Source organism: Ovis canadensis, chromosome 20, assembly GCF_042477335.2.
Source record: "Ovis canadensis isolate MfBH-ARS-UI-01 breed Bighorn chromosome 20, ARS-UI_OviCan_v2, whole genome shotgun sequence".
Classification (NCBI taxonomy): domain Eukaryota; kingdom Metazoa; phylum Chordata; class Mammalia; order Artiodactyla; family Bovidae; genus Ovis; species Ovis canadensis.
In genome coordinates, this window is record NC_091264.1 from 63,529,453 (window position 1) to 63,554,915 (window position 25,463).

Genomic DNA, 25,463 nt, shown 5'->3' on the forward strand with positions numbered 1-25,463 from the left:
AAAGCAGGGAGAAACTTCCCCTACTCGCAAGCCCAGAGCGCCCCAAGGAGAAAGCCCCCAAGTCTAACACTTATGGCATTTCTTTAGTGCTTGCCAATTAAGCTGCACTGACCATCACTCAAAATAATCAGATGCCATTTTAGAATCAGTTTGGGGCTTCTACCTTTTACATTGTCAATGTAATAATTCAAGAAGCTTTCATTGAGTGTATCAGGATACACAGGCATCAGCTAACTTTCTCTCTAAAGGGTCAAATATTAAATAGAAGATATTTTCTGCTTCCTGCATCATGCAATCTCTGTTGGAATGCTTCCCCAATGTCATTGCAGCATGAAAGCAACTGTATGTATGTGTAATGGGTATATACGAATGTGTGAAGCTGTGTTAGAATAATACTTTATTTATGAACACAAGTGGAGGGCCAGATTCAGCCCAGGAGCAGTCGTTTTCCAAACCAAGAGCTAGTCTGGGTCCTAATAACAAACACCAGCAAATCTTAAAGGCTGAGAACACTAAAAGGTTATTTCCCTTTGTGTTACATGTCCAGGAATGGCTGGTGGTGGGGAGGGATTTGCTCCAAGGTTACTTTGCTGCAAAATCACTTCAGTCATGTCCGACTCTGTGCGACCCCATAGATGGCAGCCCACCAGGCTCCCCCGTCCCTGGGATTCTCCAGGCAAGAACACTGGAGTGGGTTGCCATTTCCTTCTCCAAGGCATGAAAGTGAAAAGTGAAAGGGAAGTCGCTCAGTCGTGTCTGACCCTCAGCGACCCCATGGACTGCAGCCTACCAGGCTCCTCCATCCATGGGATTTTCCAGGCAAGAGTACTGGAGTGGGGTGCCATTGCCGTCTCCAAGGTTACTTTACCCCATCTCAAAACCCCACCGTCTCCATCGGGGTGCTTCAGTGTCTCCAGGGCAGAAGAGGGAGGCCTTCGCCCAGGAAGAACGTGCATCCTCTTTACTCTCACATCCTGCTCTGGAGCTCATCACCCAGCCACACCTGAATTCAAAGGTGTGGAGGACTGCAGTCTGAAATTAGAAGAGAACTGCCTATTGGAGAATCAGAGTACTACCAACCACACGGTGTGTTAGGGATGTGCAAAGCCCTCATTGAGAGAAGAAAGGGACGACAAGCAGGCCTCTGCCTGACGGTGGGACAGCTATGCCCGTGCAAACAGCAGAGAAGCAGGGGTGATGGGGAGAGGGGTCTGCTGTCTCTTAAGCTAAAATCACGATACTCCTCCAGTCTAATGGATGGCTACACAACATGCGGCAAGGCTGCCGGCGCGGTGTTCTAATGACTGACACTTTCAGCACTAAGTCACTTCAGTCATGTCCGACCCTTTACTATCCCATGGACTGTAGCCCACCAGACTCCTCTCTCCATGGGATTCTCCAGGCAAGAATACTAGAGTGGGTTGCCATGCCCTCCTCCAAGAGATCTTTCTGACCCAGGGATGAACCTGCATCTCTTATGCTTTATGCCTTGTGCATTGGCAGGCTGGTTCTTTACCACTGAGCCGCCTGGGAAGACACTTCCAGCAGGCAGGGAAAATTTGGACGACCTAGGGTCTGGCGAAGGATGCCACACACACACACACACACATCCCCCCCACCCCCTCTGCCCCGGCCACGCTCCATCAGTGCCTCCAGCCTGTGTCTGGACAGAGAGACGTGGGCCTACAGGGGAGGAGCAGGGAGGACGGAAGAGGAGAAAGCCCACACAGCCTTCCAGGCAAAAGTCATGGTGCAAATTTTAGAAATAACAAAATAATTACCTGGAAAACTGCAGAAGATTTCAAAGGACAGACATTTAGCCTGAGCAAAGTTTACACGATGTCAGCCACAGACCCCAGTGGGACCTTCTTTTGATCATCACATGTAAATGTGGGGGAATTGTAGTCCAATTCATTTCCTAAGTCGGGGAAAAAGCTAGAACTGGAGAAGTCTGGCATGAGGCTGTCAGAGAAAGGAGAAGAAAAGAGACAAAGGCGCAGGGCGGGGCCCTGTCCATCCCTGCCTCCAAGCCTGGAGACAGGAGGCACCCCCAGGCCTGCCAAGGGCCAGAGGAATCCTGACAGCAAGAGCAGCCTGAGCCTCAAGGCAAATGCAGCCTCGAGGTGAACGGCTTACCTGCCTAATGAAACAGTCCATATTGTTCCCAAGAATGCTTGCCTGCTCCCCAGAGACGGGCAAGGATTAATTAATACTAAATGCTTGTCAAGCCCTTTGCCAATGTTAAAAATTTGTTTCATGTGAAAGGTCAGAGTAAGCACAAATAGAAGCGTTTGGCTTTATTTTGTAAATATTCTGTCTGAGGATGAGCAAAAATGAACTTGCCCGTGGCAAGCACAAGTGAGAGCCTCTGCTGTACAGAGGGCAGGTCACACACCTGCCTGCACGGAGTCGGGTACCTAGTAAGTATATGATATATACTACGGAACTGCATCAATGACAAAGACCTCGTTATTTCCCCCAAGAAACGCCTTTGATATCTACCATAAGCTATAAGAGCATGTTGGAAAAGACAGAGGGCAGGAGGAGAAAGGGGTGACAGAGAATGAGATGGTTGGATGGCACCATCCACTCAATGGACCTAAGTTTGACCAAACTCCGGGAGACAGAGAAGGACAGGGAAGTCTGGTGTGTGGCAGTCCATGGGGTCACAACGAGTGGGACTCAATTGAGTGACTGAACAACATAAGTTCAGTTCAGCTCAGTCACTCAGTCGTGTCTGACTCTTTGCGACCCATGAACTGCCGCACGCCAGGCCTCCCTGTCCATCACCAACTCCCAGAGTCCACTCACACTCATGTCCATTGAGTTGGTGATGCCATCCAGCCATCTCATCCTCTGTTGTCCCCTTCTCCTCCTGCCTTCAATCTTTCTCAGCATCAGGGTCTTTTCCGATGAGTCTACTCTTCACATGAGGTGGCCAAAGTATTGGAGTTTCAGCTTCAACATCAGTCCTTCCAATGAACACCCAGGACTGATCTCCTTTAGAATGGACTGGTTGGATCTCCTTGCAGTCCAAGGGACTCTCAAGAGTCTTCTCCAACACCACAGTTCAGAAGCATCAATTCATTGGTGCTCAGCTTTCTTTATAGTCCAACTCTCACATCCATACATGACCACTGGAAAAACCATAGCCTTCACTAGATGGACCTTTGTTAAGAGCATGTGACCATTTCTTGGGATGACGGTGGAACACCTGGATTATTAACACAAGGTAATGGAGGGTTGTCTGTTGTCTAAGGGCGGCTCAGAGGCAGACGGGGCCTTACCTGTAGCCAGTCAAGCTGCAAGTCTGAGCGAACAGCCCCCAAGGCTTCCCTGGCTTCTGACACCACCTTCAAGGTCAGGAGCTTTCTGAAACAGCCCCTACCGTCAACAGGTCACTGGAAGGACTCATGGCCCTCACTCAAACTGTTACCCTCACAACTAGGGTTTGTTGTAGGGAAAAGACTGCAACCAGACAGACACACACAAGGTAGAGCTGGGGTCCCAAACACGAGGCCTCCACTGTCCTCAGGATTCCCAGCCTCTTATTAACAGCATCAGCATGTGACAGTCTGCGTCAGGTACCCCAGCCTGGCACGCTCACCTGTTATGAAGGCAGATGCAATGGGCCAGTGGCGCCCGAGGTTGAACCCCAGGCTAGTTCCCCTCTCTGCGGAGTCGGGGCTGGTATCACTTGGCCCGAGGGTCGTGAGCCACTCCGCCCCCGTTAGCATACATGATCATGTGAGGTCCAAGGAGCCCGCACTGAACAGCAAAGACTCTCTGATCAGGCAGGGAGGTGACCTCCCAGAAGCCAGAGACAAGCATCAGCTTTCTCTGTGGGAGGACCAGTTCCTCACCACCCAGCTCCCAGCGAGAGCAAGGGTTTCTGCGTGGGAAGCGTGCTGGGGGCAGAGGTCTAAGCAGCAGGGCCCAAGAAGCCTGAGGGGAAATGATTATGCCCCAGATGGCAAGTCAGTGGATCGTCCATTTATGCTCTTCATGCCTACATCCTCTCTGCGGAGCAGATGTGGGGGTGATGGGGAGAGAATGTTCTAGAAAGAAGCCACTGCCAATCACGTACCCTAAGGCTGGAGCATGTTCAAACAACAGCAGGGAAGCCCCTGCCCTGAAGTGGAGTGAATGAGAGGGAAAGAGGCGGGGAGGGGACGTGGGAAGTCTGACCTCAGTGACGGCCTCGCCGTCTCCTCCACGCAGGGAGAAGCCGTGCAGGTTTGTGCAGAAGAGCGACGTGAAGTCCAGTTTTCCAAAGGCCACTCTATGCTGAGTGTTGGGACGGGCTCAAGGAACAGGTTCAGAGGATGGAGCGCCCCAAGAAAGCTTTGCAATATTCCACACGTGAGATGAGCATGCCCCGGACCAGGGTGCAAGCAGAGGCGGGTTTCTGGGTCTGTTGTGAAGGTGGGGTTGGCAGAATTTGCCCCCACAGGGTATCCAGGACTTAAAAAGACCGAAGCCAAGAAGAGCAGATCAGTCCAAACTACGTGCAGGAGACAATGCAAGGACATGGGAAAGCACTCAGGACGTGTTTCTAAGTGAAAAGGCATGCTGTGGATCAGTGGGTTCAAAATTATTCCATTCTTGGAAAAAGGGAAAGATGTATGTGCGGATACAAATACGAGAAGGCTGTCAACTGAACTGTCCCCTTGAGAGGGCTTATGATAGAGTTTATTTTTCCTTTTGCCTATTTTTAATTCCTACATTTCCCAATATGTACAGGCATGGCTCTTTAACTAGGAAAAATAAAGCAAGTCATTTAAATCATTTTATCCCTGCGTCTATCGCTACAGAACTCTCCTCCAGGTCAATCCTTGACGCTCTCTGTGGTCCTGATGGTAATTACAGCTACTAAAGATGTTATTGTTCCAAAGAGAGAAGGCAGTAAAGAAGTGGAAATCTTTACTTTATTTCCCAGAAACCATCTCAGGCAGAAGAGGGTCCATGCCTCGTGAACTCAGAGGAAGCAGACACTTGGGAAGGTTTCAGTGGTAATTCATAACAAATTGTCTAACACACAGGAAGTGCCCCGAATGGTCTCCAGGATGATTTGGTAAGACAGCTTCTTTACCCACGTCTCTGCTGATGGACATTTAGATGCTTTCATGTCCTGACTGCTGTGAATAGTGCTGCTATGAGCACTGGGGCTCACGCATCTTTTTTAATTATGGCTTTTTTCTGGGTATATGCCCAGTAGCGGGATTGTTGGGTCATATGCTAGTTGTATTTTTAGTTGTTTAAGGAAACTCCGTACTGTTTTCCATAGTGGCTGTGTCAGTTTACACCCCCACTGACAGTGCACGAGGATCCCCTTTTCTCCACACCCTCTCCAGCGATATGGATACCAAGGAGTAAAGGGGAGGGTGGGAGAAGTTGGGAGATTGGGATTGACCCGTGTGCACTGTTGATCCTGTATATAAAGTAGATGAAGAATGAGAACCTGCTGTGCAGCACAGGGAACTCTCTGGAACACTCTGTGGGGACCTGAATGGGAAGGAAGTCCAGGAGGGAGGGACTCGTGTCTATGTGTGGCTGACTCATCCGCTCTGCAGTAGAAACAATACAGTGCTGTGCAGCAACCATACTCCAACAAAAATTAATCTAAAAAGGAGTCGCTGGGGACACCTATCGGCTCTAGCTGGCTGTTGAGGGTCCGTCTCCTGCGCTGCTGGAAGAAGCAGCACGTTCAGGTGGGGGGAAGGAGGAACGCCGTGTGCAGCCCAGACCCTGGGTGTCAAAGGTGAGCAAGAAGGATGGAAAGACGTGCTGGGATTTCGCTGCCTGGAGGTTGCAGAAGCTGACCTCAGTCCTAAAGAAAGAAAAGGGCCAGATGAAGGCAGGCACAGAGGAGAGGAGAAAGTTCCCGATTAACAAAGGGCTTGCTGTCTTTACAACCGTTCAGTGAACAACGACGGCTTCTCTGGAGAAACCCCCTGAGGAACACTCAAGCCCCCTCTTCACAGGAAGCTCTATTACTTCAGGTGCACGGGGGTGGCTCACCCAGCCTCCTTGTCTATGGAAATGTTCCTATCTCCCTAAAATAAAACCTTAATAGAGTTAGGATTATTTAACTAATCCTCTCCTTTTAAATGAACAGTGAAAACGGAAACTTTTAAATGATGTGCTCGAGGTTATTTATGTGTTTAAGAAATGAGTTTCTTCAGCGTAATAATTTTAGCATTGCCAGTCTCACAGTTAATGACTAAATAAATGGCTCCCACTTTCAGTTTTGGTAAATATTCCTCACTCCATCATCATTTACTGTCTTAGGGGAGCCGTAGACTGCACCATAAACTCAGTGCGAAGAATTGGTTCAAGTTCCTTTGATGCAATATTTAGCAGAAGCTGCCTATCACATCCTTTAGAGGAGATAATGGATTTTTCTCCTTTTCTGGAAAGTCTGTAACTATGACAGTCACAAAATGAGCGTTTTATCCTCTCTGGACCTGGGTCTACTTTAGTTCTCAAATTGTGCAGATTTAGACATCGGCACGAGGCTAATTCTCTCCCATCCTGTAAATGCCCAGCCTTTGTCACCACTTTCACTAGAGAAGGAAGCGATCCCCTGGTCTAGGACAGGGCACCTCCCCGGGCCTGCCGACTGCGGGCAACTGAGTCAGCAACCCCTGACCCGGCAGGCGTGTTGCGGGCTCACAAGGCCTCGCGTTCAGACTTCTCCCTCCATAGCAAAGCACCATCTGCCACCACAGCAGAGGTCAGCCCTGGAGTCCACGCTGTGCCCATGTGTCCTGGAAGAGGCACTCTGCTGTGAGCCCTGGAAGGCAGGCACCACGGCTCATCCCCAAGCTCAGGCTGCCATGATGAAGAGCTTCCCAGGTGGCTCGGGGGAGAGAATCCGCCTGCCAATGCAGCAGGTGCCGGAGACGAGGGTCGGATCCCTGGGTCGGAAAGATCCCACGTGCCACAGGGCGGCGATGCACCATGACTACCGGGCCTGTGCTCTAGAGCCCGGGAGCCACAGCTGCTGAAGGCTGACTGGAGCCTGTGCCCGCAACAAGAGAAACAAGAGAAAAAAGAAAAACCACCGCAAGGAGAAGCTCAGGCACTGCGCCTAGAGAGTAACCCCACTCAGCACAGCCAGAGAACAGCCCGCACGGCAATGGAGGCCCAGCACAGCCAAAAGCAAAAAAGTAAAATTTTAAAAAATAATTCAAAAAGGAAAGTAACGTTATTTAAAAAAAGAAAAGACTCCGTGATGGGAAGATTGCACCCTCCCCACCCCGACCCAACGCATCCCCCCGGCCCTGGCCCTTCTCCTGGACTTTTCCCGAAGCCCCACCTCCCTCCAGCTTACCAAACGTGTGCTTCTTGTGTCTCGCTCCTACACTGTCTCCCTCCCTGCAGTGTGAGCTCCGGGGCAGGCGCTTTGCCCTGTTTTGTACTAGTGGGGCGAGTGGACCTCAGTAAACATATAATGAGGAATAACTCAAGTGCCCCCAGAGTCTGGGAGAGCACCAGGAGCACAGCAGGTACTCGAGAGACCATTGCTGAACGCACGCGGGGGCTGTGGGTTTACGCGTGGCGTGGCGTTCAATCCCGCACCGCAAGGAAACTGAGACCCCAGAGGGTCCGCGGGTTCCTCGGGACCCTGGGAGTGGGGAACGGCGCAGAGGATGCGCCCTTAGCTCTGCGTGCCTGCTAAGTCGCTGCAGTCGTGTCTGACTCTGTGTTAACCCCTGGACCGTAGTCCACCGAGCTCCTCGGTCTGTGGGATTCTCTAGGCAAGAATACTGGGGTGGCCTCCTCCTCCAGGAGATCTTCCTGACCCAGGGGTCAAATTTGCTTCTCCGGTGGCTCCTTGCATTGCAGGCAGATTTTTTACCTCTGAGCCACTGGGGAAACCCCTAACTTAGCTCGATCTAGTGTCAATCCTCTTGCAACGATGCAACACTGAATAGGATTGTTTACTGCAGAAACAGACCATTGAGAACGCAGAGATTTATTGATATAAACATGTACATTTTAATTACAGCTTGTAAATACGAGCTGTAGCTTAGAGACAAAAACTCTGCTATCTGGCCCCAGTTCTCTTTCCGAGTTACCTGTTTGTCCTCGGATTTTGCTTCTCCGTTTGCTTCTGCGTCATCAACATATATTTTAAAATATTTATTGTGCATCTGTTTTGTGTTGAGCGCTGTTCTGTGCATAGAATACACCCAGTGAACAAAAATCCATCCTGTCCTTGTGAAGTCTACTGCCTTGCAGGGGAGAGAGATAATGAGTTTTGAGTATGAGAAGAAAAGGACATTGTACAACACTTTAGAAAGTGGTAACTATGGAGAGGAAAATTAAGTTGAGCAGGAAAAGGGGGCAAGAACGTCTGGAAGAGTGTAGGGACCATGGCCTGACCTGCAGGAGGGAGCCAGGAGGGGAGGGGCCAGGACCAAGGCCTGAAGGGTGGTGCCTGGCACATCCAAGGATGGAGGAGGCTGGGGTGGCTGCTCCAGGGGTCCAGGGCCAGCAGTGAGAGGTGGGGCTGGAAGTGATCAGGGCTGGATGCCCCAGAGAAGACCTCTGCCGTTTTCCGAGGGCAGCTAGGAGCCCACTGCAGGGTTTCAGAAGAGCTGCCACACCACAAACTTTCGTCTCAAAAGGATCCTCTGTGTCTGTGTTGAAAGTAACTCCAGGGGACAGAGGTTGGGGCAGGAAGTTCAGGTCAGAGGCTCCACGTGAACCCAGACAAGAGCCGATGGTGGCTCGAAATAGACCAGGAGCAATAGAAGTGGAAAGGGCCCTCCGAACTCTCTCTCTAACATACCAATTATTTGTACCTTCAAGCCTGAGGCCATGCGGCCGCTTCTCTCTCTTTTTGGCTAACTTTTATGGAAAAGTGTATAAGTTCTCCGTGTAGATTTTGATAAATATTCTCAAAAAGAACACACTTGCCGCCCAAATGGCAGTCTCAGAGGCCTCACTGTGCCTCCTAGCCCCCTCCCTCTTCTCCAAAGGTGAGTAGCCTTGAGCAGTGTGGATTAGGGGTTTTTTTGGCGGGGCGGGGGGTGGGGGTGGTTTGGGAGGTTGATCTGGACCATTTTTAAATTTGTTATTGAATTTGTTACAGTATTGGTTCTCTTTTGTGCCGGGGTCCAGCCCCAGTGGATCCAGGGTGATTCGAAGGTGGGGACAGAGTCAGCGTCTTTGGAAAAATACGTATTTAATCACAGATATAGAGAGATTAGAAATGGATAGTGTAGTAGGAAGATTAGTGGAGAAAAAGAGGCTGAATAACTTGGATTACGTGGAAGAGCATCCATGCTCCAGATGGGAATTCAGCCAGAAAAACGGGAGCAAGAAAGAAGCGACATGGGGGAATCAGTCTTTCCGGAAACTGATCCGATCCCTTTATTTTTGGGTTTGCTTATATACCTTTTGTTACACATAGGGATGAATATAGAGTCACGCAGGAGTCAGCAGTCCTGACCTTTATCAAAATCAGGTGCTTCACATAAATGTATAAAAAAAGGTACATCATCTTCTGGCCATGAGTGAGACCTGCTGACATTTTATGATCCTTTCTTTCTGATAACCAAAAAACATTTCTTCCAAGGGTGTTTTTTCTTAAACCAGGCACCACCCTCCAAATAAAGTTACATTCCTATAGGGTGAGGGTATAGTGAGTTACAATCAAGAAAGGAATTTATTTAACCCAAGGTTAACATGACTAGTCTTAAAGGTTAATACTTATTTCTCCTATATGCTTAAAGGTTAATGCTTATTTCTTCCTATATGCTAGTTATATTCATTATAAGGGTGGGGAACACGGAGATTTAGCAGCAAACATCAGCCCAACAAATGAAAATCCTTTCACCAATGTTCCCCTTAAGATCTATTTGGTCTTAAGATATGATAAAGTTACGTTTTTATATAGCAAGGACACAATGATTTACAACAAAGCACAGTGATCTATTACAAAAGAGAAAATCCATTAACTCAAAAAGTCTAGTATTGCTAACATCAAAAACTACTGTATTTCCTTTTCTATATTCCAAATACATTGATTAATATATTCCCAGGTGCCTAAGGATATGGAGGCCTGGCGGCAATCATTGACTCAACAAGAAGAAAAAGCCCTGTGCTAATTAAGACTCTCAAAATACTCCAAAACTCTCTGTACTGTTTATGGTTAAGGGGTAGTAAACAATCATGTGCGCAGTGGCAGGAGTATGGATAATCCTGTCACACAAGCTAGTCTGTCAGCAGAGAGGTTTGACCTGAGACATCCTTGTCCCACCCAGAGCAGGGAATTAGCAGCAATTATTGACACAACAAATGAAAAACCCTTCACCAATGTAATTCCTAACCAACCCACTATACTAATAATTTCTAACTCCCCAAAAGAATTTGCCTTTACTAAGTCTGAAACATCTCGTGCCTCTCAGATTTGGAGGCTGTAAACAATCACATGTGGCTGGACGAACCTATACAGGCGGGCTAGATAACCTTCAGAGGAGTCCGTAAGCTGAAACACTCTTGTCACGCCCAGGAATTTTTGTTGCCTTGGAGCTGCACGTTTACTCCTTCTCCGAGAGAAACGGTTATGGGGGAGAGCCCCCCGTAAAGTCAGAGGTGTAGGTGAGAGCATAAAACAGACTCTGGTTTTGGGGTTAGATGCTCGGGAACAGGGGGTTTCCTGAGGCTTGATCACGCCTTTGCGTATGCCAAGCCTCCTTCCTCATGACCTTTGCCATGGGCGGAGTTCCTCACGCTGGCTCCTGGCACTTTTGTGCTTTGGTTTTTGGGCCATGAGACGTGGGATCTTAGCTTTCCCATCGAACCCACACCTCTTGAACTGGAAGGTGAAGTCTTAACCACTGGACTGCCAAGGAAGTCCCCAGTTGTTGTTTGTTTTTTTTTTTAATTTATATGACTATAGAGGAATTATACGAGTCTTTTATGTCTGGCTTTTTTTTTTTTTCAGTGACATTTCAGTGTATAGCAATAGCTGGTTCATTTCATCAGATTTCTAGCCATTCTATTTTCACCATTTACTCTATTTTCTTTATTACTAATCACTGTTATTTAAAATTCACATCTGATGCACCTGCATATCTGCTAGCAGCAGGCCTTTTTCTATTGTCTATTTTTGCTCTTTGGGCTGGATACCAGTATTGTGCATGGAAACTTGTAAGGTCTGTGAATGATGTCCTTTTTCCTGAGAGGATTTATTTGCTTCTGGCAAACAGAGCACTTTAATCTAATCTGTGACTGAGCTTATCCAGAACATGGTTCAGCCTCAGAGGCTGGTTCATTTCTCACTCGCCCTTACTGCTGGGGTTCCACCTGCCAGCCAGGGGTTTCTTCAAGGACCCCTCCTCCCGGGGAGACGCTGAATCCACAGTTCTGTCTTCCCAGTACTATCAGCCTGCTGAAATCTCTGTTGAGCTTCTCAGCCTCAGAGCAGCCACTTCCTGCTTATCTTCGCAGCTTTTCTGCTGCAAATAAATTGGCAAAGAGCTCAAGAGAAAGACAGCAGAGCACCCAGGCTCGTCTCCCTGCGGTTCTGAGGGTCTGAGAACCCTGTGGTCACTTCCTCTGTCCCAGGATGCCACCTAGAATGTAGAGGCTGAGCAGCTGGCAGAAACCCAACCAAGAAGACAGGAAGGAACAAGTGGAAACACCAGGAGGTGACCCGCACCCTCAGATAAGACGGCAAATCTCTGCGGAATGGCTGAGATGGGTGCTACCCTCGGGAATCTAACGAACACGGGTGAAAGTTGCCATCTTACCCCCATTCAATTCATCTGTTATAGTTTCTGCAAAAATCAGATGGATTTTCACGGGTGCGTACTCAGTTGCTAAGATGTGTCTGATTCTTTGCAACCCCATGGACTGTAGCCTGCCAGTCTCTTCGGCCCATGTTCAGGATTTCCCAGGCAGGAAAACTGGAGTGGGTTGCCATTTCCTTCTCCAGGGGATCTTCCTGACCCAGGGATCGAACCTAAGTCTCCAGAAGCTCCTGCATTTATTTTTCATATTTTATTTAATCGTTTGTCTAGGTTTCGCCAGGTCTTAGTTGTGGCATGTGGGATCTAGTTCCCTGACTAGGGATCGAACCCAAGACCCCTGCATCAAGAGCTCAGAGTCTTACCCACTGGACTACCAGGGAAGTCCGATACCAGGTGGGCTATCACTTTATCGCTGAGACCCCAGGGAAGCCCTGGATTTTCATGACTGATGGTAGATTACCAAAAACTTCCCCAATGAGTAGTCCCAACTGTAGCTGATGAATTAGAGCTGGTATCTAATCTAGACCAGAACAGATCAACACAGTCTTTGGTACTTGGGTTGCGACTATCCATCTGGCAGTGAGTTCTTTTAAAACCTTCCTAGGAGAGACAGCCAAAAGCAGCTGCATTACATCAAAAGGACAGAAACGCAGGTTCAGCGCTTTACCCCACGGGCACACTCATCTTCCTGCCCTCTGTCATCTTGACAGTCCCCAGAATACCATGCTGGTCTACTGTGCTTCTGGCATCATGCTCATTGGAAGGGCAGACAGGAAGTAGTGAGGGCTTTGAAGGCTAGAGTGAAACACGTGTGTCGGAACATAACAATTCTTTAAGCTTCCTAAGTCCTGCCATACTGATGAAGACCTAAGAGGTCGGTGCCTCTTACAGGGGTGCCCTCTAAGGTAAATGATTACCCTGTATAAAACGTTCCATGGCTTGGGGACACTTTGGATTTGGGGGGCAGCCTATATTGCGCTTGATACTATTTCTTGAGTGCTGGGCTTGAGTGAGGCCCACAGTATAAGCGGCTCTCCAGAAATTCTAGGTTTCAGTGCAGCTTATCCTGCTACTGAGGCCACGTCATTTATCAGACCCATCAGTGCTAGGCGTGTCCAAAGTAGAATAAGATCCTGTGAGGGACCTCAGACGAGCCCTGGTGGGAGGTCGACCGTGCAGAATATCGAGGGTTCTAGACCGAGGTCGTGGCCATTCCATTTCAGGGACTACTTACTGTGAAAACACTCTTATTTAAAAACCAGCTCCTGAGAAAAGCCCGGCAGATTCACAATGACAGTTGCTGAGTCCGTGTGTTGGCAGGTGGGAACCCCAGGCGGCCTCGGACTCTTTGGGGCCACTCGGGGCCAGTTTTCAAAATAGCCTTTCCCTGGATGTCTCGTCGTCCTACCTCGTGGCTCCAGACCTTGAGCGATTATTACAATGGAAGAAACCAATAGTTTCAAGACACCGAGCAGATAATGTGAAAATAGGAAGTCTGCGTCATGTTTAACGCCATGTGTAAATATCCCCGCCTCTTCATTTATGCAGAAGCTTGGCTTTGGTACTAGAGTAAATGTCTACCTTAAGAAAAGATCTCCAAGAGTCTTGTCTCACTCTCCTTGGGCTGTGAAAAAGATTAATCCTAGATGTAATGATGTTTATCAGAGTATGTATCTAAAGAGACTAACTCACGAAGCTAAGAATTTGAAAAGACGCAATCATCCAAACATTATAGCTTTCACTGAAGCTGGCGATGGTTGTCCACCTTGCTATGGAATATGGAGGTGAAAAGTTTCTGAATGACTTAATAGAAGAACGAAATAAAGACAGCCAAGATCCTTCTCCAGCAGCCATAATTTTAAAAGTTGCTTTGAACATGGTAAGAGGGTTAAAGAATCTACACCAAGATAAGAAACTGCTCTGTGGAGATATAGTCTTCAAACGTTGTTATTAAAGGTGACTTTGAAACAATTAAAATCTGTGATGTAGGAGTCTCTCTACCATTGGATGAAAGCATGACCGTGACTGACCCTGAGACCTGATCCTTTAGCACTGAGCCTGGGAGACCTAAGGAAGCTCTGGAGGAGGATGGTATTACTACCGACAAGGCAGACGAATTTGCCTTTGGCCTTACTCAGTGGGCAGTGATGACTTTATCTATCCCACACATCAGTTTTCCAGACGATGATAATGATGAAACTTTTGATAAAAGTGACTTTGACGATGATGCCTGCTAGGCAGCTTTGGGAATGAGGCCGCCTATTACCATGGAAGAACTGGGTGAAACGTACCAGAGAGGAACGGAGCTCTTCTCCATGTGCACCGATGAAGATCCCAAAGGTCGCCCTGCAGCCGCGCACCCTGTGGAGGCTCCAGAAATGGACGTCCTGTGGTCACCTCACACCCATGACTACTGGAGCCTCAGGTACGGCTCATGTACACAGCGGTTCTGTTTACCACGATACATTCATGTACCTATTATGATGATCCATAATTATTAGATGGAAGTGGCCTATTTTAGGACCATAGATAGTACCTTAGTAACATTTGAACAACTGTTTCTATTACAAAGGTATTTCATGTATGCTTATGTTAATAAGCGTTTGAGATTGTAGAGAGTTTTCTATAAAGTTTAAGAAACTATTCAAAAATTTGAAATTTATGTAGATATTAAGAGTGCTGTAAAACTGATGTCTGACATTAATCTGGATTGATTGACTGTTTGATTGATGATCTTTCTCAGATGTTTTCTATTTTAATGGATCTACTGAAATCAGCACTTTGTGTATTACAAAATTAGTCTACATCTGCTTACCTTTTAAAACAAACCTTTTGCAGGCCTTTCTTGGCTGATGTGCATATTAAATAGGGTCGCTGAGACCAGAAACCTGGGATAAGGCTCAAAAAAGTAGCTCCCTAGGTATATCCAAACAGTTTTGGTTAAGGCTCATCTTGTTCCAGAGCTTTGTTTTTGATTTAATTTATTGAATGTATTTTCTGTACTTGTATTTTTAATACTTTTATTTACTGATCTATATTTTAAGCATATCACAGTATTGGTGTAAAAATAAAACCCTAAAAGGACAACATAGAATAAAGGACTTGCCAGTCACCCAAAGCTGTGTTATCCTATTTTGTACTCTACTGAACTGAGTGTTGTCATTAAACTTACTGAGTGAAAGCTTAAAAATAAAAACAAAAAACAAAACAGCTCCAGGACTTCCCTGGCAGTTCAGTGGTTAAAACTCCATGCTCCAAAGGCGGGGGGTGGCGGTGGGAGGGTGGGGGTCCGGGGGTGGGTGTGTGTGTGTGTGGGTGTGTGCAGTTTCAGTTCCTGGCCAGGGAACTCAGATTCTGCATACTGTGCGGTGCAGCAACAAAAAATAATAATAATTAATTTAAAAATTAAGACATTTTTAAAAATAATAATAAAGATAGATTTTGAATTAAAAAAATAAAATAAACTAGGAAGAACTTGGAAAAAGTTTTAAAATAAAAACGATAGACGTTCCTGAAGTGATGATAGATGACAGCAATCAGGCTGAAAATGGAGCATCAAGTGATTATATGGCCAGAACTGCTCATCACAGGAGGACATCATCACATTCACCACGTCACTCAGGCATCTGATGGAAAAGGTACATTTAGGATCAGTCCCGAGCAAGTCCAGAGGCCACAAGGCGACCCAGGGCTCCACGTCCCCTCCCTGCATTGTCCTGACACTTCTCTCAGCTTTATAACAATGGGAGGGGTGGCGGGGGCTGCTACGAGTCACGGGTGAAGGCGGGGAAACAGCTTGTTCCCGCTTCGAGGATGGATCGGTTCCCATCGCAGTGCTGGCTGGCAGTGGACCACTGTCAACACTGCGGCTCTGGCAGGGGCGGCCCTAGGGACAATGCTGAGGGGAGACCCTTCCAGAAGGTCCTGTGGAGAACATATGCTCACAATGTCTGTGCGCACACTCGCGCACACACACACACACACACAACTATAAGGAAAATACCACTGTAGCCACACAGGAGAAGCTGGCTCTCTGCATCACAAAAGACATTATCAAGACATCGCCAGTGGGTGGGAGACTAGTTACGAGCCAAAGATTAGAGAGGAAAAGGCTTTTGAAGAACATAAACAGCCTGATGAACTCAAATATACTCGATGTCTGGAGAATCACAGGACAGAGCGAGTTCCTTCTTCCTCTATAGAGTGAAGGGGTTTGCATGGACGAACCCCACATATGTGCCTTGTACAACTTCAAGGCTCTGGGAAACAGTTTGAAAGCCTGAGCCAATCCACCTCTTTCTTCCAAAACTGTCTCCAGTCCGTCCATCTCTGGCAGGGAAGAACCGTCCATGGTACTAACACCCCACAGAGAAGGGCCCGGGGCGGCTTCCCAGTCGCATGATGCCCTACCATTTTGACGCAAGTGCGTATTGCTTTAAGGCTCTCCTACCACAGGTGCACCCTCAGTCTTCTTCTAGCCTCAGGGGAAACAGGAAGAAGTTGCCTTCATTTCACCAGGTACTTTTACATCCTTCAGGGTATAATGGTTTTTATATTCAATTGGGATGTGATTCAGTTCAGTTCAGTCGCTCAGTCCTGTCCGACTCTTTGCAACCCCACGAATCGCAGCACGCTGGGCCACTCTGTCCATCACCAACTCCCGGAGTTCACTCAAACTCATGTCCATCGAGTCGGTGATGCCATCCAGCCATCTCATCCTCTGGCGTCCCCTTCTCCTCCTGCCCCCAATCCCTCCCAGCATCAGGGTCTTTCCCAATGAGTCAGCTCTTCGCATGAGGTGGCCAAAGTACTGGAGTTTCAGCTTTAGCACCATTCCTTCCAGTGAACATCCAGGACTGATCTCCTTTAGGATGTGATTAAGGGGAATTAAAAGAGGCTGAGAATATACGTATCAAGCAATTCTTGTTTGCGTGAGTTGCTCATTAAGTTTCTGTTTGCCTCCCCAAGTAGATACGTAGAACTGGGAAAGGATATTTTTTCCTATTATTAAAGGTTAAATTATGTCCCCCTCCAAAATATCTGTGTCGGAGTCTGAACCCCTAGTACCTGGGAATGTGACTTTATTTGGACACAGGTAGTTAGTGAAGATGAAGTCACACAGCAGAAGAGTGGGAGGACTACGCCGTATTCCAGGATGACTGGTGCCTTCATATCCCACGTGGAGACAGAGACACACGCTGGGAGGAGCTGTGTGATGACGGAGGCAGAGACGGAAGTCATTCAGCTGCAAGTCCAAGGATGCCAAGGAACGCGACAGCCACTGGAAGCTAGAGGAGGCGCCTGCTGGTACCTTGATTTTGGATTTCTAGGCTCCAGAGCTGTGAGACAAGACGCTTCTTTTTTTAAGCTGTCTGGTATGCAGTCTTTTGTTATGGAAGCCCTAGGAAACTAATGCAGTTGTATTAATCATTTCTCTTTGATCAAGTTTCTAACATGTATTGATCAGAATAAAAGTGCGTCTCCACAACTGACCCATTTCTTCTCTTTTTTGAGAGACTTTGGAAGCTTCTGAATTAAGAAGTTATTTTCAGGAATAGTAACCTAAGTTTCAGTTTTGGCTATATTTAATTCTAATTTATAAATCAGCAGCACTTCTCCCAAAAAGATCTGTCCTAAATCCATCTGAAATTCAAAGAAGCACTGATTTCAAACAACTCACTACCTCCACAGTCCTTAATAGATACACAATTCTCTCTAAGAATAGCAGAGCATTATTCTAAAATTAAAATCACCACTAAAGCTGGGTGACAGAGTGTCTTTATGTGGGCCTCCACAGGCCTGGCTATGCCAGATTTAATTAAGGAGCTTTATTTGCATCAATAAATTATTATCCAAGGTAAAATAAAAGGTATTCGATTTGTTCACACTCAATTTCGTTTAGGTGTACAATTAGTGGTTTAAGTCTGTTGCAAAATAATTCAGCCAAGAAATCAATTTTAGCACCTACCAAAAGCCCAACCAAGCTATAATTACAGTCTTCTAAATGCTAATTGTGTACAGTTTGGGATAGGAAGTACACATATATATCATCTTACTGTTTACCACCAAAAATTATACGTGCGTAAAACATGGGAAAATTATCTTTGTTATTTATGACCCTCCGTAGGCTAGGGTGTTCGTTTTATAGCCCTTTCTGGATCAGTCCAGGTTAATAAACTGCTGTTTTCTGTGGTTGTCTGTGTACCTTTTATTCTTCTTCAGCCGTTGGAGGTTAAAGAGACTTGAGGCACAGAACTCCATAGTTGGAGGCAGCGGGGACTAGAGACCACAGTGGGAGCTGGGGCCTCAGGACAGAGCCTGGGTTTCTGGGGGTTTTGCTACCGGGATGCTCAGAGTGTTCACATCCAATAAGAGGACCGGCCACCAGCCAGGGGGTGAGTGACTAACGGAGGGACCGATGAAAACGAAGCTTGTTGCCTAATGGAAACTAAATTCTGCTCCAGGGAGGCTGTCAGGTGAGCACCCCTGACGAAGAACCAGGATAAGGTGTGACAACATTCAACAGGCTCTTCTGAGAGTCTTGGTGGCCTCTAAAGCAGCTGCATCGACAAACCCTGCAGGGGATATTGGGAACAGTTGAAGAGCGCAAAGGCAGGCCACGTCTGAGTTGGGCTGTGCTGCGTTGATAATATTCTCTTCCCATCTGTCAAAACCACAGTCCCCGTGACAAGGACGCTCGCTTGCGTCCGGCAGGCCCAACACGGGTCTCTCTCCCTGGGAGGCGGATTAGCAAGTGACTGTCACTGCCATGCCAGCAGGGGAGTTGAAAAAGGACCGAGGATGGGAGAAGCTGGGCGGTTCAGCCAGGGCCCCACAGCTCCTTGGTACCACAGTTTGACACTACGAATATTTTGCATATCCCAGGGAATGGCGAATGTCACAGCAAACATGCGTGCGTTTTTCTATTTATTATTAAGAGCTATTCTGTATAGTGATCACGTCCCACGCAGTGTCTCCTTGCCTGGGACTGTGGAAGGAAGCCTCTTAACGCCTTAGCACAGAAAGAACTGTTGTCAGGACTTCCTCGGGAGTAGAGTGGTTAGGAATCTGCCAGTCCCGGGGACAGATGGAACGCTGGATGGGTTCAATCCCTGGCCCCGGGAAGGCCCCACGTGCACAGGAAACTAAGCCTGTGCATCACAAGCACCGTGGCCCACGGGCCTGGAGCCCGTGGAACAGCAGAAGCCGTGCAGTGAGACGCCCTCGCACGGCAACGAAGACCCAGCGCAATGGAAAGTAAGCAACATTAAAGAGAGAACTGTTCTCCTTAGCACAGGGCTGGGGGTGCCCTGCTCACACAGCGCAGCCTCCCTCTGGAGAAATGGATGTATGTTCTTCTGGGCCACCTCCACTCCTAAGAACACCGACGAGACTCTCCAAGGTGCCCAGGTGTTGAAAGACAAGCAAGGGTTGATTCAGAGAATGACGGTGGGGAAGGTGGAACAGGTGGAGGTGACGAGGCTGGAGGATGCGACCGGCTCGTGGAGAATGCCACGTGACCCTGGCACTAAGTTCGAGGGGAGACGGTTACAAATTCGGTGTGTGCAAAGGAAGCGCGGGGGGCAGTTAGGAAAGAGTCGTCATGAGGAAGTGATGAAGGACCTGGGGGTGGCGAGTGTAGCCTGGAGAAATCCCGAGGAGGCATCACACCTGGATCCTCCTCGGCCGAGGACCCGTAAAGAAAGAGGCTGACATTCGGTGGAAGCGCGGGGCATGGTGAGATCACTGGAAAAGAGTACCAGGCGGGAGAGTTCACCTTGGCTTAAGAAAAATCATCCTAGCAATTACAGCAGACAGTGATGATCTATGGAACTTTTTATCCTTGGCTGGAATTATATAGGCAACAATTGGATAGCTGTCCGAAAGAGCGTCATTTGGCTCAAACAAATGGCCCTGGGTGTCTTCTGGAACCTAAGCGCCTACACCTCCAGGAGTAAGGTCTTGGCTCCCTGACTTCATTATTCCTTGGTGTCTGCTAGAGATCTCTCCACAATACAGTGATCCTTTTTATCTCCTATGATCTCAGGGCCACTTAGAATAGCATTTCTTCGGCTAATTCCTTGGCTCTGAAAAGCAACACCAAAACCCAAAGGAATCATGAGGTGCTGTTGGTAAATCTCTGTAAATTGCTGATCTATTTCTTGTCTTAGCATCTCAGAGATTGTAGGCATTCAAGAGAGTTTTGATGGGTGAGTGAATGAATGAAAGCATGAGTGTGAGCATTACTTATCTAATTTTGAAACCAGTATTCCAGGCTTCACGGACAGAAGAGGGGAAGAATCCAGATAACCTTTCGAATCTTTTAAAGCAGATGTAGGTTAGAAATTAATTAGTAACAGTTGCTCATGATTTTTAAGGAAGACTCATAGCATTTAATTTTTTACTCTTAAGATAGAAAATTTCTTTAAAATGATTTTTTAGTCTATAAACATCGGAGAAGGCAATGGCACCCCACTCCAGTACTCTTGCCTGGAAAATCTCATGGACAGAGGAGCCTGGTAGGCTGCAGTCCATGGGGTCGCTACTAGTTGGACACGACTTCACTTTCACTTTCACTTTTCACTTTCATGCATTGGAGAAGGAAATGGCAACCCACTCCAGTGTTCCTGCCTGGAGAATCCCAGGGACGGGGGAGCCTGGTGGGCTGCCGTCTATGGGGTCGCACAGAGTCGGACACGACTGAAGCGACTTAGCAGCAGCAGCAGCAGTCTATAAATATACATGCATACATTACACAAAGTGGCGAAATATTAAAAGCATTTCCTTTATTTTTTTTAATTTTTTGGGGGAGGGCCACATCACTTCTCACGTGAGCTCTTAGTTCCCAAACCTGTGCCCCCTACGATAGAAGAGCAGAGTCTCAGCTACTGAACTGCCGGTGTTGTTCAGTTGTTAAGCTGTGTCTAACCCTTTGTAGTTCCACTGACTCCAGCACGCCAGGCCTCCCTGTCCATCACCAACTCCCGGAGCTTGCTCAAACTCATGTCCATTGAGTCGGTGATGCCATCCAAACATCTCATCCTCTGTCACCCCCTTCTCCTCTTGCCCTCAATCTTTTCCAGCATCAGTAATTTAAAAATTCATTTATTGGTCATAAATAAATCAAACAATAAAATAGAATAAAAAAACAAACACAGATTTATAACCACCAAAATGATCTCTTCTTCGACTGTCTCTGCTCTCACAACTAAACAGCATGGAAACAGAAGCCTTTCGGTCACAGACTCCCTTGTGAGCTCACAGGCTGCCTGGTCAGCTGCCTGCTGGTCAGCTCCATCTGCTCTCAGGGGACAGGTGTACTTTTGGGAGTTGCACTTCCTCTCCCATCTTTACACAGAGCTTCCTCCTGGAGAAGCAAAGCAAAACTGCTCCTCTTGGCCATAATCTTCTCTGTAATTCCTCTCATTAAAGACTCAACCTGGGTGAAGCATAGTGGATTCGCTTTAATAAAGAATTTAAATCAAACTGAAGTTTTTTATCATGCTTCCCTGATAGCTCAGTTGGTAAAGAATCCGCTTGCAATGCAGGAGATCCCAGTTCAATCCCTGGGTTGGGGAGATCCCCTGGAGAAGGGATAGGCTATCTACTCCAGTATTCTTGGGCTTCCCTTGTGGCTCAGCTGGTAAAGAATCTGCCTGCAAAGGTGGGAGACCTGGGTTCAATCCCTGGCTTGGGAAGATTCCCCTGGAGAAGGGATAGGCTACCTACTCCAGTATTCTGGCCTGGAGAATTCTGTGGACTGTATAGTCCATGGGGTCACAAAGAGTCAGAAATGACTGAGCAACTTTTGCTTCACATATTAAATAATTATGAGCAAAAATATGTGTGGGGTCAGAACAGGCATAAATAATAAAATTGGCATATATATATATATATATATACACACACATTTATTCAAAATGGCCTACTACTCATCCATAAAAAAGAGTTTAAAAAAAGAATGCCCATTTGCAGCACATGGATGGACCCAGCAATTATACTAAGTGAAATCAGAGCAAGAAACGCAAACATTGCATGATCTCACTTACATGTGGAGTCTAAAAAATTATACAGATAAACTCGTTTACAAAACAGAAACAGACTCACAGACGTAGTAAACAAACGTATGGTCACCAAAGGGAAGAGATGAGGGAGAGATAAATCTGGAGTTTGGGGTTAACATCCGCACTCTACAATCTAGTTCATAAGAGATAATTGACAAGAACCTACCGCGTAGCACAGGGGACTCTACTCGGTATTTTGTAATAAGCATAATGGAGAAGAATATGGAAAAGATCAGATTCTATAGAGAGAGATATATGTGTATGACTGAAGCCTGGCATGCAGCAGTCCTCAGGTGGCAAAGAGTCGGACATGACTGAGCGACTAAATAATAACTGAATCGCTTAGCTGTACACCTGAAACTTAAAAAAAAAAAACATTGTAAATCAACTATACTGCAATAAAAAATGAAGGCTCAAGATAAAGACAAGTATGATCTATTAAAAAAAAAGAAGAAAATAGGCACATCGATTGAGCAGCCTGACTGACAGGTTCAGTCATCCAAGAGCTCCCTGGGTATGTCTGGCACCTTCAACACAGGTGTCAACAAAAGAAAGGCAAAATGTGACTCAAAACCAGTGTAACCAAGGTGAGATATTCAATCGAATGTAGGGAATATCAGGCTTCGCTGGTGGCTCAGATGGCAAAGACTCTGCCTGCAATACAGGAGACCCAGGTTCAACCCCTGCATCAGAAAGACCCCCTGGAAAAGGGAATGGCAACCCGCTCCAGTATTCTTGCCTGGGAAAGCCCCATGGACAGAGGAGCCCTGCAGGCTACAGTCCATGGGGTCGAAAAGAGTTGACTAACACATAGAGAATATCTATTATAATTTCATGATCAATATTTCCATACATTTAAAAAATATATATATATGACATGAAATAGGGCTTCAGTTCCCTCTCTGCCATTCTGCAAGGCTGAACTAAGACAAGACAGGTTTCTGACTTTATAGCATAAGCTGTACAATGGAAAGAAAAGGGAAGTTTATTTAGTACCAACCCAGAGCCAAAAATTGTGCTTCAAATTTCACATCATCCTCCCAACAACCAAATAAGTATTATTCTCCCATTTCACCTATTGTTCTGTTTATCTATTGCTGAATAAACTACCCTAAAACTTAGTAGCTTCAACCAACAACTTACTTTGCTTATACCTCGCCCTTCTGTGGGTCATAAACTTGGGTCACAAAAGGCGGGGCAAAGACAGACAGTCTGTACTCCAGTCTGTGCTCCAGGGCCTTGGTGAGAATGTCTGGAAGGCCAGGGCTGTTTGGGCCTCTCTCTCTCTGTCCCCCTATCCAGCCCCTTCATGGAGCAGGGGGCTTTCTCCCAACATGATGACCTCAGGACAGGCGAGTCTCTACGAAGGGCTTGGGGCACCAAGAGATGAGGCAGCTGCTGCTGTGCCCCTTAGGGCTGGGCTCGGGCCAGCAGAGGACCACAGTCCCTGGCCAGGCCATCCTAGGGCCAGCCCACATTGAGAGCGAGGAAGCAGGAGGCACCTCACAAGGACCCACAGGTCTGTGGTCCATCCCCAGATGAAGAGGCGAACAGCAGCAGGAGGCAGCGGAGCCAGGACTCAAACCGGATTTGACCAGTTATCACCCCCCGGGGAACATTCATGACCCCGTCTGTGCGCAAGGATCCAAGGGTGTCCTGCAAGGTGGCCTCTAATGCCCTGTCCTTTCCATCTCAGCGACTCTTCCAAGCTCCAGACCTCTCTCTCCAAACAAGAACTGCATATATCCACTCAAATGCCACAGCACAACTCAGACTCAAGTTGTTGTTGTTCACTGGCTCAGTCGCGTCTGCTCTTTGTGACCCCATGGACTGCAGCACGCCAGTCTTCCCTGTCCTTCCCTATGTCCCAGAGTTTGCTCAAACTCGTGTCCATTGAGTCAGTGATGCCATCCAACCATCTCATCCTCTGTTGTCCCCTTCTCCTCCTGCTCTCAATCTTTCCCAGCATCAGAGTGTTTTCTAATAAGTCTGCTCTTCATCAGGTGGACAAAGTACTGGAGTTTCAGCTTCAACATCAGTCCTTCCAGTGAATATTCAGAGGTGATCTCCTTTAGGATGGACTGGTTGGATCTCCTTGCAGTCCAAGGGACTCTCAGGAGTCTTCTCCTACATCACAGTTCAAAAGCATCAATTCTCCAGTGCTCAGCCTTCTTTATGGTCTAACTTTCCCATCCATACATGACTACTGAAAAACCACATCTTTGACTAGATGGACCTTTGTGGGCAAAATGAGGTCCCAGATTCAGGGGTAGACATGAATTCTGGCCCCACCATGGGGTACCCTCCATCCCAAACCAGCAGCCCCTGATGTCCCCCGAGTCTGGCTGGCTCAGCACCTCGTGGGGACTCTGTCGCTGCTGTCACTCTTCCCTGGGTCTGCTGTCAGTCACCCCGGCGAGTCAGCCAGCCTTTGCGGCTGCGGGAGGACCTTGCTCGCCGGCCTCTCCAGCCTGCCTCCCCAGCCCAGGCTCACCCCTCCCCGCCACACTGCCCTGTGCCCCGCCTTCAGGTCTCTGCCCAGACACCATCTCCGCAGAGGGCCCAGCCCCTGAGAGGAGCCCCTCTGCTCCACCCCAGCTTTCATCAGTCCACTCCACCCTTCACTTCCTGATGTGGCGATATCTGTTTATTCGCTTCTTTACTTGTGTCCCTGGCTTTGGCGGGAACAGCGCTGTTCAGTATAAATGCAACATGAGCCTAATATGTAATCGTCCAGTTAATAGTCGCCACACATCAAAGGGCAGAAGGAAGCAGTAATATTCTGTATTTAGCCCCAGACACCCAGAACGTTATCTTTCCAACATGTAACCAATAGGGAAAAGTTTTCATGAAGTCCTTTCCATTTTTGGTCTCTGGTGCATTGACAGCACTTCTCGTGGAGAGGACCCAGGTATTAAGGGCTCTGCGGCCACGTGAGGGCGGCTGGAGGACATAAATACCGCGGAGGCAACACCTTCTTCTCCTGCTCACCTCCCACATGTCAGCCTGGAATGGGGCCAACACTTCGCGGGCGTTTGTTGATGGCCTGTGCAGATGTGGGCGTGGGCACGACACTCGTCCCTTGCTTTTGACGTTCCTCCCCCCTCACCTGCCCAGTTCCTCCTCACCTCGCGTGTGACACCTGTCAGCCCCTGCAGGTGTGGCCACCAGCTACTCTTTTTCAGCCTGGAATGCTCTACCCCGATCAGCAGTTCCAGAGGCCAAGAGAAAGAGGCTCTGAAAGTCAGAGCTGACAGCCAACCACCTGGGAAACTGCAGGCAAGTTTTAAGACATCTGTGATTTTTTTCCTCTCTGTAAAATGGGGTTTATCCATAACTCTAGCCCCAGCCACTGTAAGAATAAAAAAGCAACGTGACTAAAACAATTTAAAAAAAAACAAACAGGCAAAGGGCTCAAATAAACATTTCTCCAAGAAGATATGAAAATAACCAGCAAGTATAAGAGAAGATGCTCGACGTCACTAATCATCGGGAAAATGCAAATCAATATCACCATGAGTTACCACTCACATCTACCGGGAAGGCTAATATCAGAAATGACAGGAAGTGGCGGGTGTTGGTGAGGATGCGCAGAGGGTAAACCCTTGTGCAGTGCTGGTAGGAATGTAAT

The 25,463-nt window shown here is 47.6% G+C and overlaps 1 pseudogene; it reads left to right on the forward strand.

Annotated features, from left to right (window-relative positions):
* The first annotated feature begins 13,208 nt into the window (after positions 1-13,208).
* LOC138425190 (lymphokine-activated killer T-cell-originated protein kinase pseudogene) overlaps positions 13,209-25,463 on the forward strand; it is a 33,387-nt pseudogene continuing 21,132 nt past the window's right edge.